Source organism: Giraffa tippelskirchi, chromosome 1, assembly GCF_054371585.1.
Source record: "Giraffa tippelskirchi isolate mGirTip1 chromosome 1, T2T-mGirTip1v1.2.pri, whole genome shotgun sequence".
Taxonomy (NCBI): domain Eukaryota; kingdom Metazoa; phylum Chordata; class Mammalia; order Artiodactyla; family Giraffidae; genus Giraffa; species Giraffa tippelskirchi.
This window is the reverse complement of record NC_137275.1, coordinates 167242226-167260753: the sequence shown is the minus strand read 5'-3', so window position 1 is coordinate 167260753 and position 18528 is coordinate 167242226. Positions and strand designations below refer to the sequence as shown.

The following is an 18528-nucleotide window of genomic DNA, read 5'->3' as shown; positions in this document are numbered from 1 at the left end:
CACATATATGTTCATTGGTGTAGCCACTCATGCCTACTGAATATTTGGGAAATGTACTCAAATACAACAACAACTCAAATACACATAATGATACCTCTGACAAAAAGCAGAGCAGTGCCCTCTTCCACATCCAAGGACAAGAATTAATTTCTTTAAGCTTCCTTCACAGAAGAATGTAGTAAGAGAGGTGGAAATTGAGACATTATTAAAGAAATGTATCTGTCGGGAACATGAGCTAGTGAATAACTCTAAGAAAGCTCTCACAGACATTTTTTTAACCATTTCTAAAATAAAGACAGTACATTAAGTTAATGCCATTTGGCATCTTAAATTAATAAGACTGAATACAATATAATTAATTTCATTTTTCATCCCTCACTTACTATAAATTTTCAGAAGACCACTTTCTCTAAGTTTCAATATGAAAATTATAAACTATAATTTAAAATTTCTAATTTATAAGCTATAAATTATAAGGTTATTAGCTTTATTGCAAAGAGCGTGAACGTTGAGAACTGGCATTATTTAAAAGTGTCTGATCCTTTTTGATTTTTACAATTTAGAGTTCTAACTCCTATCATCTCAGTTTATACTATAATTTCAGGGACACAGAGATTTAAAAGTAGATGCTCAAAAGGCTCTCCATACACTAGCCTATTTTGCACAAATGAGGAGCAATATTTTTCAAGCCTTTTTTCTAATATACATGTTAATAAATTATGGTCTCTTTCTAGAAATTATTCTCGTTAAAGGATCTTCTGAAACACATCTGAGTTCTCACCATTTTAACAAACAAAAGAATGTGGTATGAAAGAAGAGGTTGCTGCCTCAGCTTTCTTTACCTCTTCCCAAGTTTTGCTGGAAAGACCTCCTCTTGTATTTGTATCTACATAGCAGTGGCTAACATCTATTGGGTAATAACAATGTGTTGAGTTTTGTATGCATTATTCCACTCAACACTTACAACCACCTTATGACACATATATTAGTATTATGTTCATTTTATGAATAAGGAAATAAAGATTTCTAGATGTCCAACGTCATCCAAGGTCACACAACTAGTGTATGATAAGGGGAGAATTTAAACCCAAGTTTGATACCAGAGCCAGACCTCTTAGCCACTAAGCTGTGTGTGTGTGTGTATGTGTGTGTGTGCTAAGTCACTTCGGGTGTTGAACCACCATTTAACTCTTCTCATGTTACTTTTCCCAACCCTCAGTTACTTCTGGTTCCTAAGTGTTCTCACTAAAGTGACTTGCAATTTGTTGATAAAGAATTGGAATGAAATATACAAGAATGTGGGCTTCCCAAGTGGCACAGTGGTAAAGAATCTGCCTGCCAATGCAGGAAACACAAGAGATATAGGTTAATCTCTGGGTCAAGAAGATTCCCTGGAGGAGAAAATGGCAACCCACTCCAGGATTCTTGCCTGGAAAATTCATGGACAGAGGAGCCTGGCAGGCTACAGTCTGTGGGGTTGCAAGGAGTTGGACATGACTGAGTGTACACACACAAACACACACACACACACATACACACACACATATATAAAAATGTGTTAAAAGATGGTGCAGGAGAAAAGAGAAAGGAAGAGGATGAGAAAAAAATGAGCTCTGCTCCCAGATAATGGACTCACATATTAGGCGACTGAAACCTATACACACAGAATGATAAAACCAATGCTGACTAATGTGTTCTTGGCATAAGTCTCAGTGCCTTTCACAAAGTAGGAGTTAGATAAATGTTTGTTAAACTAAGTGCAGAACCAAATGAGTTTTAGAGGTATTATAGACCTGAACAGTATTGGATGTGAAAAGAGTCTGTTGAGAAAATATGAATATCTTGATTACAATAGTATAAAATAGTACTATTTTACAATAATACAAAGTATATATTACTTTCCCATTATCAGAAAGGTCCAACATCTTATAAAAATTGTGAATATTAAATAAAAATATCTAGCTTATAAAGCAATTTATTACAATGAACACTGCTATGATTCAATTAAATGTTTATTGAATGCCCATGCAAGCAGTACACCACAGATATTTCGAAGGCTTAATTTGTTCACAATACTGGCAAAAATTGCTACATCACTATTTTATAAGCTTACTTTTCTCTAAATCAGAAACATTCTAAATTAGAACAGGAATTTATGATTCTAGGCTAATTTATATCAAGTACCCATTTATTTCTGCTATAGTGTTTTAAATATAAAGCAAGCTATATCTTCTTCAAAAACATATCCTTTAACATTGCTTCCTGAATTAAGTAGGTTTAAAAATATGCTAAAACTAAAATGGGCTCTGGATTCCCACATGTCACAGTAAAATTCATTAAGATCTAAAATCTTTCTCCTCTAATGGAAAGCTCTAAAACCCTTCTCCTTTCAAATAGTTTTCACCATATTTGAAAAACCAACAGACCACATTTACTACTATAAATACTGAAACACTTGATGCTACCAAGAAGTCACATTTCCACTGTTTCAAAACTAATCTTAGAAATAATCTATGCACAATTTCTTAATTTCATAGTATCTTTATCTTGGCAAAACTTATTATAACAATATAATTTTAAAAATGGACTCATGAAATAAAATCTATTTTTAACAATTAATATACATAATTCAAAGGGCTATGATGACCATAAATTTTAGAAAAGATAACCAAGTGTTGTGCAAATGAGCATATGAAAAAGGGCTTCACAAAGAAGTGCGGCTGAGGTAGGAAAAGGTGCCTGATAGGGCTAGCTATTTTTTACTTTTTAATTCACGAATCTTAATATGTCACTCTTTACTTAAGATCTCAACAGTTTCCCATTGCTTGCAATATAAAATCCATTGCCATACCTTACCATAGCTCTCAATGACTTGATTAAAGCTCACTTCTCCATCTTTATCCCCAACACTCTCCAAAATGCTCCCTAAATTCCTGTCATACTGGATTTCTTGTGACTCTGAATAATAGCCCATGGGAAAAACTGCAAGACTTCCTTCTAAAGAATAAAAATCTGTTTTATGCATCCTTGCTTTCACACACAGTTTCCTCTAGCTGTAATGGCTTCCTTACCTGACCCATCTTCCAAAGTGCTCTTACCAGTGCTTTTTGTCACCCCAAAATTGTTTCCAGACAGTCATGCTCACAGAGAATGGCATGTGGGATAATGTGCCTTGCTTGTGATTCCCTTTTTGGGGACTCTCAGAAATATTGGGCAGCAGTGGGTGGACGTGAAAAGCAGCAGAGTCCTGGGGCTCAGGATTTTCAAAGATAGATGACATTTTTTTTTTCTTTCTCCTGAACTAACACACAGGATGGTTTTATTAGGACTGATTCCTAATATGAGTTGCACATGCCACACTCTAACACCTCTTTCACTTGCATGGACACTCTGTACCTGAGCCTGACTTGTTCAGCTGAACATCTTCCTCATGGTGAATTCTGTACTAAAACTCCACCTCCCTTCATAAAATTGGTCAACTAGTGTCTCCACCTTTAACACAAGCACACTCCAACCCCAAATCCACCAGACAAACCTGTAAGCATCTGAATTGTGAGCCACACTTAAGTTATTTTTTTCTTTCAGAAAGTTTTTCAACACTCTTTTGGAATCAGTAATTACAAACATGTACTCCTAGGGGAAAGGAATGTCATCCAACCCCATGTCACCAAAGTGTCCAAAATCAGCCTGAATCTAGGATGACTCCCTCCAAAACAGCCACTATCATTATTAGAAATATTTTAATCATTGGCATTTACAACTTTGGGGAAACACAGGATCACTCAGTTCAAAATGCTAGACTGAGTACTGCTGAAAATGATACTCATAAATATAGCTAGAATTTAAATTAGACATTCATTGAAAAAGTAAATGATAGGAAAGTCATGAAGTTAAATGCATTTGTTTTTCCTTGTCTAGTGACATACAATTCTCTTGCTCTACTTGGTAAATCTTATTAACATAATACAGGTATTATACGAATCTCCCTTTTCCTGATGGATGGCTTTGGTTTGAGCAATCTCCTTCTGCAACTGTGCCACATGTAAATATTGACTGTGATGCAACATACTGCATAAACTAAGATTTTAAATTCAAGAGTTAATTTCATTGTTGGTACATAATGAGATTTCATTGAAGATGAAAATGAGTTTTTTCAAATTTTATAATTCAGTAGGTCAGAAATACTAGAGTATGTGCAATTATCAAACTAGGCAAGGGTTATGTCCCACTCTGCTTCTAATTCTCAGATTTTGTAATGTAACAGTGGCTCCTCTTTGAACAAAGGACAGGACAAAGGTCAGATATTTCAGACGACTGAAAGTGGGAAAAATACTAAATCAATTTCCTAGCCAATGTATCTAAAATACTATTCATTAAACAGTTTGGGTATCTACAGTTACCGAATTTACTAAATCAACTTATTTTGTATGGTTACACTTCGACATTATAGGTCAAATCAAAATGACACACAAGAGCAGCAGAAGGCTAGTTGCCCTAAGCGCCTATATATTATCTATATGCTTTCAGATATTACAATTACATGAGGTAGAGCTGAAGTTTTTTGTCTGTTTGATCTCTTTGAGCTGAAAGAAGTCACTTAAATGACTCTCCCAAGGTAAAAAACAATATAGAACAAGTATCCACCCATTGTCCTGGTAGAAGTATATAAGGCCAGTAGCTTAATAAATCTGCCCACATCCTGATAAACAAAAATTTTCCTTGGGATGAAGGTGGCCCAATATGCATTAAGATTTCAGTCCCTGAAATCTAACCAATATGAAAAACTCTAATCATGAAAAATAAAGTGAAAAACTGGGGGTTCCTGGGTGGACTAGTGATGTAAAGCCAACACTAGTACCTAAATGCTTATGAGGGAGGACTGGTTTGAGCAGTATGACAAATGCTAAAAGTTCCTCCAACCTACACACCTAACCACAGCAGCTGAACTTGAGAGAATAGTCATTGAGCATGAAAGTGTGAATTAAAATGTGTTAGTCACTTGGGACCCAACATATAACCTGACCTAGACCATCCCAGCAGCAGTGTAGCAATCTTCATCCTTAATGTTAAGTTGCAGCAAGAAGAAACAGCAGTAGGGTCAGAACTCACACCATCATAAGCCATCACTATCTCCATCTTTGAATTAGGATTCTTAGACTATTTGAGAGAAGAGGGTCACAAGAAGAAGTATTAGAATTTTTACTAGTAAGTCTTAGGGCAGTTATGCATGGAAAAGTTTAAGTGTTTCATACATCAAACCAGTCAATTCTAAAGGAAATAAATCCTGAACATTCATTGGAGGGACTGATGCTGAGGCTGAAGCTCCAATACTCTGGCCACCAGATGCGAAAAGCCAATTTATTAGGAGAGACCCTGATGTTGAGAAAGATTGAAGGCAGGAGGAGTAGGGGGCGACAGAGGACAAGATGATTGGATGGCATCACCAACTCAATGGACATGAGCTTGAGCAAGCTCCGAGACATGGTGAAAGATAGAGAAGCCTGCCGTGCTGCCATCCATAGAGTTGCAAAGAGTCGGACATGACTGAACAACTGAACAACAACATAAGGTCAAGTACTCGAGATGACTATGGTCAGTAAAAGAGCCCCATTTACATTATAATTCAGAATATAAACATTTGCTCCAATAGCTTTTAATTAAACTTTGGTAATGTTTGCCTTTTCCTTGCCATGTAAATAAAATCCAGCCACTAACCAATCAAGTAGGAAACTCAGGAGTTGGGATAGGACAAAAAAAAATAATAATAATAACTTGGTTTTTAGCTTCACCTGTTTAAAGGCCAGAAAGTAGTAGAGTGGTGACGGTGGCTAAGGTTGAAATGTTTTAAGAGTGGGAATCACCAAAAACAGAGCCTCAGCCCATATCATAATTTATACACACACACACACCCTCAGACACACACATTTCTCAAAAACATCAGTCATTAAAGCCTAGAGGTTTTCTTTTTATACACTAAGTTTAAGAATTGACTCCACAGAAAATGACAAGTCTTAAATTCCAACTAGTGTCTAAGGCCTCTATTTTATGACTCAGACTTTCTCTTCTTGTTAGGAGATGGAAAGAGAGCAGTACATCTTGGTTATTTCATTTTTCTCCAAGCCTACTTATCAGCTAAGGTTACTATGAAGGCTGAAGTTATGGGATGGTTGAATTCTTTCTACTTTGATCAATGGAAGATATACTGTGATTGTCTGTTTTAGATTAATTTTCTTTCCAGGAGGCAGTCAGTGAAGCATATTTTACTTTTTTAGAGGTAATTTTTTTAACCTGTATCACTCTGTTTTTACTTGCCTTGGGGATAATTTGAGGAAATCTATTGCAAACATGTCACGAACGACAGGATAGAAAAATGTAGTGAATTCCTTCAAAGTCCTTCAGTTCAGTGCATTTTATTGTGTGTTGTAAATTTCACATATTCAGTTTGGAATCTCTCCTCTAGCTCCTCGGTTCCATCTCACTCCCACACCCCTCCGAAAGATAAAAATATATGAATGCTATCCTTGTCTACTCAGACTTATAGAGACTAATAGCAGCAGTTTTGAAAATCTTTCAGTGCGATTCATTTAACCTGTGACATCATTTAACCATAGTGATTCACATTTGTGTAGGACCTTTAGTTCAGTCGCTCAGTCGTGTCTGACTCTGCGACCCCATGGACTGCTGCACGCCAGGCTTCCCTGTCCATCACCAACTCCCGAAGCTTGCACAAACTCATGTCTATAGAATCAGTGATGCCATCCAACCATCTCATCCTCTGTCATCCTCTTCTCCTCCTGCCTTCAACCTTTCCCAGCATCTTAGGACTTACAATATATTTGCCTTTGAGCCTTACACAATCCAGTGAGATAGACAGAAGGAAAATTGTGCCACAATGGAGATAACTGAGTCTTCTCACAGGCCAAGTGATGACTAAAGTCAGCTAGCTAGGGAACCTCCTAGGCCTGACTCCTAGGTCTGCATTGTTTTTACTATACTATTTTTCTCTTTCCAGTTCTGATGTGACTTCCCATCTACCATGTTTGCAGCATATTCAGCATTTCTGTTTTTCTCATACAAAGTAAATCCAATAGCAATAAGCCAAATAGAGGAGGGAATTTAGAGAATTCTCCAGGTAGGTTGCTCTAGATACAAGTACCTGCTCTAAATCTCTATGAAGATTGCACACAGCCTTTATGGGTAATACCATTTATATCTTGCAGCTAAAACTCAAATATCATTTAATGTTTAGAACAGGAATAATTAGTAGTCCAAGAAATTTTTCTTAGACTCTATCATGAATGTCCATCAATTTCAAAAGTGCTTACCTTTTTCAATGGTATTAGCGCCCAGGAGTAATTGAAAATATGCTTATAATTCCACAAATATGTTTAGATTTCACATTTTTGCATTTCATGAGCTCCTTACAGCATGAGCCCAGGTCTTATTTGCCTTCATATTATTGCAGATAAGCACAATGCCTTGAGCATAATAAGAATTTGGTAAGTATTTGGTATTGTTGTTAAGTATTTGACAGATACCCGTAAGCCACCATAAGTTCTGATTTAGGATGACTAGATTATGTCTCTTATCAAAATCCTAGGCAAAATTTCATTGTTGTTCTTGATAGATACATAGACAGAGGTTGTTCTTTAGTAGTTTCACTGAGAAAAGTTATGTTTGCAACCCTCTTTCCAACCCTAGCACTTGTTGATTAAACTGAATCTTTAACTTATCAATTATAACTTGGTAATAGGGACTTCCCTGGTGGCCCAGTGGCTAAGACTCCATACTTTCAATGCAGAGAGCCTAGGTTCGATCCCTAGTCAGGGAACTAGATCCTCCATGCTGCAACTACGAGTTTGCATGATGCAACAAAGAGTTCACATGCCACAGTTAAAGATTCCCTATGCAGCAACTAAAAAGAGCCCACATGTTGCTACTAAAGATAGCAGCAACTAAGGCCTGGTGCAGCCAAATAAAGAAATAAATATTGTTAAAAAAAAAAAAAACTCAGTAATGAACAGTTGTGTGTATGTGTGTGTGAGAGAGAGAGAGAGAAAAGGGGTGAAAAAGAATAATAATAAACAATAGGCTTGGACTTGATAAGCATGTGGCTCTCTCTGCACTAACCCTAGTGTGACTTCCCATTCCTTCATATTACTATAGACAGCACTTCTCAGTCAAACATGTTTTAAGATTAAAAATAATAATACTTTAATGGGCTTCCTTTGTGGCTCAGACAGTAAAGAATCTGCCTGCAACATGGGAGATCTGAATTCTATCCCTGGGTTGGCAAGATTCCCCTGGATGAGGGCATGGCATCCTACTCCAGTATTCTTGCCTGGAGGATCACAAGGAGAGAGGAACCTGGTGGGCTACAACTCATGGGGTCGCAAAGAGTCGGACACGACTGAGCGACTAAGCACAGCACAGCATGTACACTTTAATATATATTTATATTATACAGAATATATATTATAAAGTTATATTTATATACAGTTTACATATTATGCTATATTTTTACAGTTATCAGTTCAGTCAGTTGTGTTCAGTCACTCAGTTGTGTCCGACTCTTTGTGAACCCATGGGCTGCAGCCCACCAGGCTTCCCTGTCCGTCACCAACTCCCAGAGCTTGCTCAAACTCATGTCCATGGAGTCAGTGATGCCATCCAACCATATCATCCTCTGTCGCCCCCTTTTCCTCCTGCCTTCTATCTTTCCCAGCATCAGGGTCTTTTCCAATGAGTCAGTTCTTTGCATAAGGTGGCCAAAGTATTGGAGTTTCAGCTTCAGCATCAGTCCTTCTGATGAGTATTCAGGACTGATTTCCTTTAGCAAGGACTGGTTGGATCTCCTTGCAGAGAGATCTTGAGAGAAGACTCTCAAGAGTCTTCTCCAATACCACAGTTCAAAAGCATCAATTCTTTGGCACTCAGCTTTCTTTATAGTCCAACTCTCACATTCATAGGTGACCACTGGAAAAACCAAAGCTTTGACTAGATGGACCTTTGCTGGCAAAGTAATGTCTCTGCTTTTTAATATGCTGTCTAGGTTGGTCATAACTTTTCTTCCAAGGAGTAAGCATCTTTTAATTTCATGGTTGCAGTCACCATCTGCAGTGATTTTGGAGCCTCAAAAAATAGAGTCTGTCACTGTTTCTATTGTTTCCCCATCTATTTGCCATGAAGTGATGGGACCAGATGCCATGACCTTCGTTTTCTGAATGTTGAGCTTTAAGCCAACTTTTTCACTCTCCTCTTTCACCTTCATCAAGAGGCTCTTTAGCTCTTCTTTGCTTTCTACCATAAGGGTGGTGTCATCTGCATATCTGCTGCTGCTGCTGCTGTTAAGTCACTTCAATCGTGTCTGACTCTGTGCGACCCCATAGACATCAGCCTACCAGGCTCCTCCATCCCTGGGATTCTCCAGGCAAGAACGCTGGAATGGGTTGCCATTTCCTTCTCCAATACATTAGAGTAAAAAGTGAAAGTGAAGTCTCTCAGTCGTGTCCAACTCTTCACGACCCCATGGACTGCAGCCTACCAGGCTCCTCCGTCCATGGGAGCTTCCAGGCAAAAGGTTATTGATATTTCTCCCAGCAATCATTATTCCAGCTTGTGCTTCATCCTGCCCAGCGTTTCTCATGATTTCCTCTGTACAACTTTGTACTTTACAAGTATATATACATGTATATAGGCTTCCCTGGTGCCTCAGCAGTAAAGCTTCTGTCTGCAATACAGGAGATACATGGGACACAGGTTGAACCTCTGGGTTGTAAAGATCCCGTGGAGGGAGAATGGCAACCTACTTTACTGTTCATGCCAGGAAAATCCCAAGGACAGAGGAGCCTGGCAGGCTACAGTCCATGGGGTCACAAAGAGTCAGACAATAATGAGCATACATGCATGCATGCATGTATATATTCAAATGTATATATGTATTCGTATGTATATGAATGCATATATTTTTTTCTCTTTTCCAAAAGAAATACAAAAAGGGCCTACTTAGTGGATCTACTTATTGAATCCTCTCATCTTAGGATATCTTAAAATCAATAAACATGTATAGATATAAGTGCAATTTATATAAATCCTGAAAGATTAAATATTATCCCTAAGGAAACATTTTATCAATTAGGATAGTTCAATGTATGATGACAGATGTTAACTAGATTTATTGTGGTAATAATTTCACAATATATACAAATATTGAATCATTTTGTTGTCCACCTGAAACCAATATAATGTTGTACATCAACATTCTTATATTTCAGTAAAAGAAATAGAATTTTTTAATCAAAAGCACCAGAAATCAACCCAAGCTCAACAAAAAGAAGTTGTTTTGTGAGATAGAACACAAATCTATAGGAAGGCTGCAGGAAAACTCAGAACCAGGTCAGGGTGGAAACTACAACCACTGGAATTGCTTGACCTTCTTTTCAGGCTACTACTGCTGCTGAAATTAATAAATGCATGTCAAACATTACTATTATTTGGTACTCAAGTTACTTCATTCAGTGTTCAGGGTCCTGAAAAAGAGGATTTACTTGGCTTAGTTACAGCCACATGTTCACACTTAACTCTGGGATTGGGAAAATTATGCAGCATCAACCACATGACTTGAGGCGGAGTCCTAATGAGAGTAAGGACATCTCCTGGAACTGGGTTGAATGCTCCTGAATGACCACAACCATCTCGTGTAACTTCCATGTTCCATCTCCTTTTGCTGTCCCCATACTATCCTTTCCATGCAGGGATCTTCTAAAACATCCCCAAATAACATAGTGTAACTCCTTTGATGAATACACACTCACCGCTTCTCCAAATAAGATAATTTAAATTCTCATTACCTCCTGCACATGTTTTGAAGTGTAGGATCTCTTGCTAGCCTTCCATTTCTCCTCTAGTTTCAACATGATTCTATTTCAATGCAGTAAATTAGGGATTAAACAAGTATATTTAATCACCACCTGTTATGGGTTGAATTATGTCTTCCCACAATTTACACATTGAAGTCTCAAGCCCCAGTATTTTAGAAGTGGTCTTATTTGGAGACAAAGTTTTTATAGAGATAATCAAATTAAAATGAGGTCATTATCGGGGTAGGGGAGGGAAGGCTAATTCAATACAACTTGCCTCCTTATATAAAGGGAAAATTTGGACTCAGAGACATGGAGTCCAAATTTATTTTACGGAACTGAGTTATGAGATTAGGGAAATTTGGTAAGTTAAAAATCTGATGGGGAAGGCCTGAAGGCTGGAGACTCAGGAAAAGAGTTACAGTTTGAATCTAAAGGCAGTCTACTGACAAACCAGGAAGAGCTGGAGTTACGGATAAAATCCGGAGGCATTTTGCTGCTAGAATTCTCTCTAGCTTTGAAGGACATCAGCATTTTATTCTACTCAGGTCTTCAACTGATTAGATGAGGTCCATCCACATTATGGAGAGCAATATGCTTTATTCAAAGACTTAATGTAAATCTCATCCAAAAACACCCTCAAAGAAAGATTCAGAATAACTTTGGCCAAATATCTGGTTAATGTGTGATGTAACCAGGTCAAAACATAAAAGTAACCATTACACATGGTCTTTCTGTTGCGTATACATCCTAGTACCTCTTTGAGTGTCCAACTTCTTTTTATCAGACCAGTCAGATTGGAGTGGGACTTGCTCTAGCAGCCTCATTTTAACTTAATTACTTCTTTAGACGTCTTATCTCCAAATACAGTCACTTTCTGAGGTATTGGGGGTTAGGGGCTTAACATACACATTTTGGCGGGTAGGGAGGGACACAATTCAGCCCATAACACTATAGTTACTGCTACACTTTACTGGCACTACAATCCCACTATAACTACCATTGTACTCCTCCTCCTCCTCCTCGCTCTCTTCCTATTACCAACACTTCCAGAAGTTCCCTTCTAGTTTCAGTTTTCCGTATTTCTATAAAATGGATTGTACACAGAAGATACCACGAAGCTGAAGGTTTCTTGCATACAAGTTCAGCCAGAGTTCATGGAACACGGTTTAGATAGTGATTAAAGAATATTTCAAGACATAGGAATTTTGGTCAAGGAAATGCCAAACTATAAAGAAGTTAGGCCAGGAAGATTGGCAAAATCAACATGCCCTTCCAGGAGGAGTTTTAATTTGTTAGTGGTTACCAACAGGAAAGTTATCCAGCTCAGGGAGCCCAAACATTCTGGCAGTAAAGACTCACCAGGAGTTGTTAGTTGGATGACAGTCTTCATCACTTGAAGGGCTGGTCTGGTTTCCTTGATAGTAACAATCTAAGGAATGTTTACCCCTCATTCCTCTCTCAAGCATTAAGTATACAATTGTGTTTACCAATTGTATGGTAATCCCTAGAAAATAATTGAGAAATATTGCCAGTTAAGGACTAAGTGGTGAATCCACATGGAAAACACTCCAAATACACATATTCATTCATTCCGTACAGATATTTTAACAAACCAGGAAATAATGAGCTTTCTCCGTTTTATCTTTTATTCCACATAAATTAAATTGCATGCACAAAGACGATGAGACTCCCAAAGGATGAACACTGATCTATTCTTAAGTTTGTGTCTCCATGGTACTTCATTCAGCGTCTATTACATTATCTTTGTTCAGGAAATATTTGCTGAGTTTCATAGAGAGAAGACTCTCCAAATTCTGATGATACTAGCTCTATTGCTGCTCTTTCTCTCATTCAAAAATATGTGCCATGGGCAGCTACCCTGCTAGTCACTGAATAAATAAAGTCACATCATGGATTTACCCTGAAGTTTGAGAGTCTATAGCATAGTAAATAGTTCAAGTCAATCCAACAGTCATTTACTCAGCCTGTGTTATGTGTAAGATGTGACAGAGCTTATCACCCATTAAGGTAGATTGTGTGTACATGAATATCATAACTCAAGGCAATTTGCTCTATTAATAGAGATATAAATAATGTTCTTGGCATGGGGAACATGGGTAGGACAGGGCAGGAAACCAGAACCAGTGCCAGATTGTGGAGCAGTTTGAAAGTTGAGCAGTACTCTAATACTGATAAATTCTTCTGTTGCCATTATTAAAGGTTGAAAAAATATGAAGACACAAAGCCTAGATAGCCATATGCTCTAATAGGCACAGAAGGAGTAGTTCGATAGCAATGACACCACCTCAGAGAATAACACCAGTTTAGTAATGAAAAGCCCAAGCTCATTCTCTCCAAAACATTTGGTTATGAATCAAATACACCAATGTCTCTGTATTTTAATCCATATTATTGAAGCAAGCCAGATTTAAAATTCTTTAATGCCATATGCAATAAGTAAAAATTATTAAAGGGGGAATAGTTACATAATCCCCCCAAGGTCACCATTTGGTAATTTACAAGACAAAGTCACCGGTCCCTATTCCCCTCCATCTCTCAGACTGATGTAAAAGGAGGAAACAAATTAGAGAAGAGGTGAAATGACTCGCAGATAAAGAGCTGTGTGAGAGAGAGAGAGAGAGAGAGGGAGAGGAGGGAAGCTAGAGAAGAAAAGTCATATAGACTAGACTAGGGAGAGCATGTAGGTTGGCGGGGCAGGGGGCTGTTATGTGGATGGAAATGGGGGAGGGGTAGTTAGTTGTGAATAAGAAAATGCAAAAAGAATTGAGAAGAAGGGAAACAAAGGATATGATGATTCTGATTTGGATTCCTGTAATGTCTTTGAGAGATAATAGTAAAGAACAGATTTCTTTTTTAATTTGAGGGAAGAGACAAGATTGCTTGCTGCTGTGTCGCTTCAGTCGTGTCCGACTCTGTGCGACCCCATAGACGGAAGCCCACCAGGCTCCGCTGTCCCTGGGATTCTCCAGGCAAGAACACTGGAGTGGGTTGCCATTTCCTTCTCCAAGATTGCTTATTGAACAGTTTTTCTGAAACTCCATACTCTTCAGAGACTGAAACCTTGGGGTCCCCAATTTATCAGGATTGCAACAGAACCTAAAATATTTGGGGATGAAATGCATTACATGTATACCAGACATTTCTAAACTAGCAATTAAATTCTGATTTAACCTAGAAAACTATATTCTTAACCTACTGATACAATTTCATAACAATGCATATGAAAATAAAACATTTTAGGGATTCTAAGTAGGACATGGGTTTTTGCTGTTGGTGTCTAACTACCTATTATTTTTCCCAGAAGCAAGCCACTTGAAGTATCTAGGTCAGAAATGAAAACCTCTCTGCACCAGTTGAATCGTAAATGTAAACAGTTAATGAAAGCTTCATTTCTTTACAATCTATGGACTACATTAGCCAGTTAATGTTGATCTTTTAAAGTGCCATGTCTTTTATTTATGATAAAAATATATGTACATGCAAGCGTATATTCATGCCATGTAAGTGCTGTACACTGATATATTTATCAAATTAATTTAAGCATGTAATAACCACAATGCCACAAAAAAGCCAGGCTTGCAATTTATTTATTGTTAATATCTGACATCAAAAGTTTCAAAGCTCAAAGCTGTAACCTAAATAATTAAAAGACAAAGAAACAATTTATCACTCAGTGCTCCAGAATATCTAAACCTTCCACAAAGTAGCTAAACGATTAAACATGGATAATAATACTTAAATGCACTGTATATTTGCATTGAAACCCAAGATAACTCTACAGCAAGCAACTGGGTTAATGAAAGAATCATGCAATCTGAAGCAGACAAATACACGTCCAAAGCCCCTGACATCTGCAAGATGAGTGTAGAAATAGGAATCTAAAGCAGAAGGAGAACGAAAAAACAAATAAATAAAAAAAGCAGAGGGAGAATGACTCAGAGAAATATTTGTTATAAACTGCTTATCATCATTGGAGAAGGAAATGGCAACCCACTCCAGTATTCTCGCCTGGAGAATCCCAGGGATGGCAGAGCCTGGTGGGCTGCCGTCTATGGGGTCGCACAGAGTCGGACACGACTGAAGTGACTTAGCAGCAGCAGCTTATCATCATAGCTTGGTACAAGCCATCATTTAACAGCTATAAACATGACAACCAGCTAGCAATTACTCAGAAAGTGTGTACACTTCAAATTTGCATGAACAATAACAACGTATGGATATGTATGCGAGACAGATGTTAAGACTGTGGTGAGAAGCCCCTTACAGTCCTGCTTAAAGGAGGGATTTCATCCTTGAATTGAGTAAAACCTAACTGTAGTTCTAAGCCCATGTTCTCCTATTCTCTGAAAGTTATGAAATGAGGCACAGTTCTTCTTTTGATAAAGACCCAAGGAAAGAAAAGCTGAGCAGCAGTCTTTACCTCAGCTCCCAGTCTCGAGTCTGTTTCAGTTCCAACTCATGTCCCAAGGAAAGACAAGGTAGGGCTGGAATGAGGAGAAAGAAAAGAACCAACCCTAGGGCAGAGACTGATTCTGGTAACCCACAGCTGTGCTGTCTGGCCACACTGTGTTTTTAAATGGAGAAAACATATTTAAAATAAGAAAAATATTGTAAAATGTCACTTGTACGTGGAATCTAGAAAATGGTACAGATAACCTTATTTGCAACGCAGAAATAGACTCACAGATATAGCAAGCAAATTTATGGTTACCAAGGGAGGAAAAAGTGGCAGGATGAACTGGGAAACTGGAAAGGACATATATACACTACTATGTATAAAAAAGATAACTAATGAGAAACAAAGCCTTTGACTGTGTGGATCACAATAAACTGTGGAAAATTCTGAAAGAGATGGGAATACCAGACCATCTGACCTGCCTCTTGAGAAACCTGTATGCAGGTCAGGAAGCAACAGTTAGAACTGGACATGGAACAACAGACTGGTTCCAAATAGGAAAAGGAGTCCGTCAAGGGTGTATATTGTTACCCTGCTTATTTAACTTATATGCAGAGTACATCATGAGAAACACTGGGCTGGATGAAGCACAAGCTGGAATCAAGAATGCCAGGAGAAATATCAATAACCTCAGATATGCAGATGACATCAACCGTATGGCAGAAAGTGAAGAAAAACTAAAGAGCCTCTTGATGAAAGTGAAAGAGGAGAGTGAAAAAGTTGCCTTAAAGCTCAACATTCAGAAAACTAAGATCATGGCATATGGTCCCATCACTTCATGGGAAATAGATGGGGAAACAGTAGAAACAGTGGCAGACTTTATTTTTTTGGGCTCCAGAATCACTGCTGATGGTGACTGCAGCCATGAAATTAAAAGACGCTTACTCCTTGGAAGGAAGGTTATGGCCAACCTTGATAGCATATTTAAAAGCAGAGACATTACTTTGCCAACAAAAGTCCGTCTAGTCAAGGCTATGGTTTTTCCAGTGGTCATGTATGGATGCGAGAGTTGGACGGTGAAGAAAGCTGAGTGCCGAAGAATTGATGCTTTTGAACTGTGGTGTTGGAGAAGACTCTTGAGAGTCCCTTGGACTGCAAGGAGATCCAATCAATCCATCCTAAAGGAGATCAATCCTGGGTGTTCATTGGAAGGTCTGATGTTGAAGCTGAAACTCCAATACTTTGGCCACCTCATGCAAAGCGTTGACTCATTGGAAAAGATCCTAATGCTGGGTAGGATTGGGGGCGGGAGGAGAAGGGGATGACAGAGGATGAGATGGTTGGATGGCATCACCGACTCGATGGACATGGGTTTGGGTGGACTCCAGGAGTTGGTGATGGACAGAGAGGCCTGGCGTGCTACAATTCATGGGGTCGCAAAGAGTCGGACACGACTGAGCGACTGAACTGAACTGAACAGATTGTGCTGACATGGAGATCAGAAATCAGATACCCTGCATGGGACCAAGATGGTGTACAGTGGGAAAAGGACTTCAATAGTGTAGAGGAGGCAAAACATCCCTCACTGTCCTAGGTTTTGTGGTTGGTCAAAGAATTCAACTGACATAAGGCAGATTAACAAGAGAAAAACATGCAAATTTAGTTTAATATTTTTATGTATACATGGGAGTCATCAAAAGAAGCCATAAGCCTGAAAGCTTATGTGTATTTCTAAACAAAGAGCAATAAATTGTGAGTGTGACAAGACAAAGGGTCTTAGGCCACAGATAGTAAATTGTGGAACAGTGACAGGGAAATATGGTGAAACTAATGGGAGATAAGAGTTATTCTATTAGGTTTATTTGTACAGATCTGTGTCAGTGTTGAATCCCAGTCTCTGCTGTGAAGAATGTTCTTCTCAGTACAGGGAGGGCATCTTTTTCATAGGACATTTTATGATCTGCTTTTAGGTACAAACGGAGAAGTTAATGAGCCCCTCCTGCATATGCTGTTTCTTAAGTGCCTTTAACTCAAAATAATCAAATGCAAAAGTGGCATGTTTGGGGATGGCATATTCTGAACCCCCTCACTAGGTATTAGAAGTCCTGGATATATTGATTCCATAAATAAATACTTATTTATTGCCTACTATGCACTAAGTTCTAAGGATACACACATGAATACAAGATCCTTTAAAGAGTACAGTCCAGGGAGGATTCAGCTTTAGTGGAAGCCATGTGAAACTGGGCATGTCACTGAACCCTTCCAAATTCTGTTTTTCACTAGCAAAAAGGGGTTGACATGTTTGTTTCTTGGGGGCTTATTTCTTTTTTTTTTTAAATAAATTTATTTATTTTAGTTGGGGGCTAATTACTTTACAATATTGTAGTAGTTTTTGCCATACATTGACATGAATCAGCCATGGGTTTACATGTGTTCCCCTTCCTGGACGCCCCTCCCACCTCCTTCCCCATCCCATCCCTCTGGGTCATCCCATTGCCCCAGCCCTGAGCATTTGTCTCATGCATCGAACATGGAATGGTGTTCTGTTTCACATATGATAATATACATGTTTCAATGCTATTGTCCCAGAACGTCCCACCCTCACCTTCTCCCTCAGAGTCCATAAGACTGTTCTATGCATCTATGTCTCTTATTCTGTCTCACATATAGGGTTATCGTTACCATCTTTCAAATTCCATATATATATATTCTTGCTACAGTGAGAAACAGCTGAAATAATAAGACTGCACACTTTGCATGCGGTGAAACACAGACAGCAAGATGATAGAATTGGATTCTTCCTGTCTTTGTTTCTTAGGACTGTAACATAATAGATTGTGGTCACAAAAGTAAGAATGAGACACACCCCACTCCAAATAGAGTTTTACAAAGAAATGGCCCTGAAGAACCTGTTGCATGCCAATTGGATTCCTCAAGTAGATGGACACCATGAAGAATCTGGACATGGTTCAAAATACATTTTCTGTAGTTCAGAGTAACAGAAGATTCTTGCCTGGATCACACTGAGGCATCTAAGGCAGAGTGTGGATGATCCTGGGGAAATCTAGATGGTAAGAGAGAACTTAACTGACTTAACTATTTTGGTGGGGGATCCAAGAGGGACCTGCCATATTGGGATTGCACTATCCATGATGAGTTTATCTAAGCAAGAGATATAGGATGTCTCCTGTCGACAAAAGTGAGCTCTTCAGGGCAGAGTGACCTCTGTTATTTTTGTGTCCTGTA

The 18528-nt window shown here is 38.4% G+C and overlaps 1 protein-coding gene across 4 annotated transcripts in view; it reads right to left on the bottom strand.

Annotated features, from left to right (window-relative positions):
• Positions 1 to 18528, bottom strand: part of TMC1 (transmembrane channel like 1) — a 390992-nt gene that overhangs the window by 255002 nt on the left and 117462 nt on the right. For 3 of the 4 annotated variants that reach the window (XM_081505441.1, XM_081505443.1, XM_081505442.1), the window contains one exon: positions 12222 to 12366. The exons of the other annotated variant lie outside the window; for it this stretch is intronic. The gene's annotated coding sequence lies outside the window, so the exon portion shown is untranslated. The remainder of the gene's footprint in view (positions 1 to 12221; positions 12367 to 18528) is intronic. 4 annotated transcript variants of the gene reach the window in all.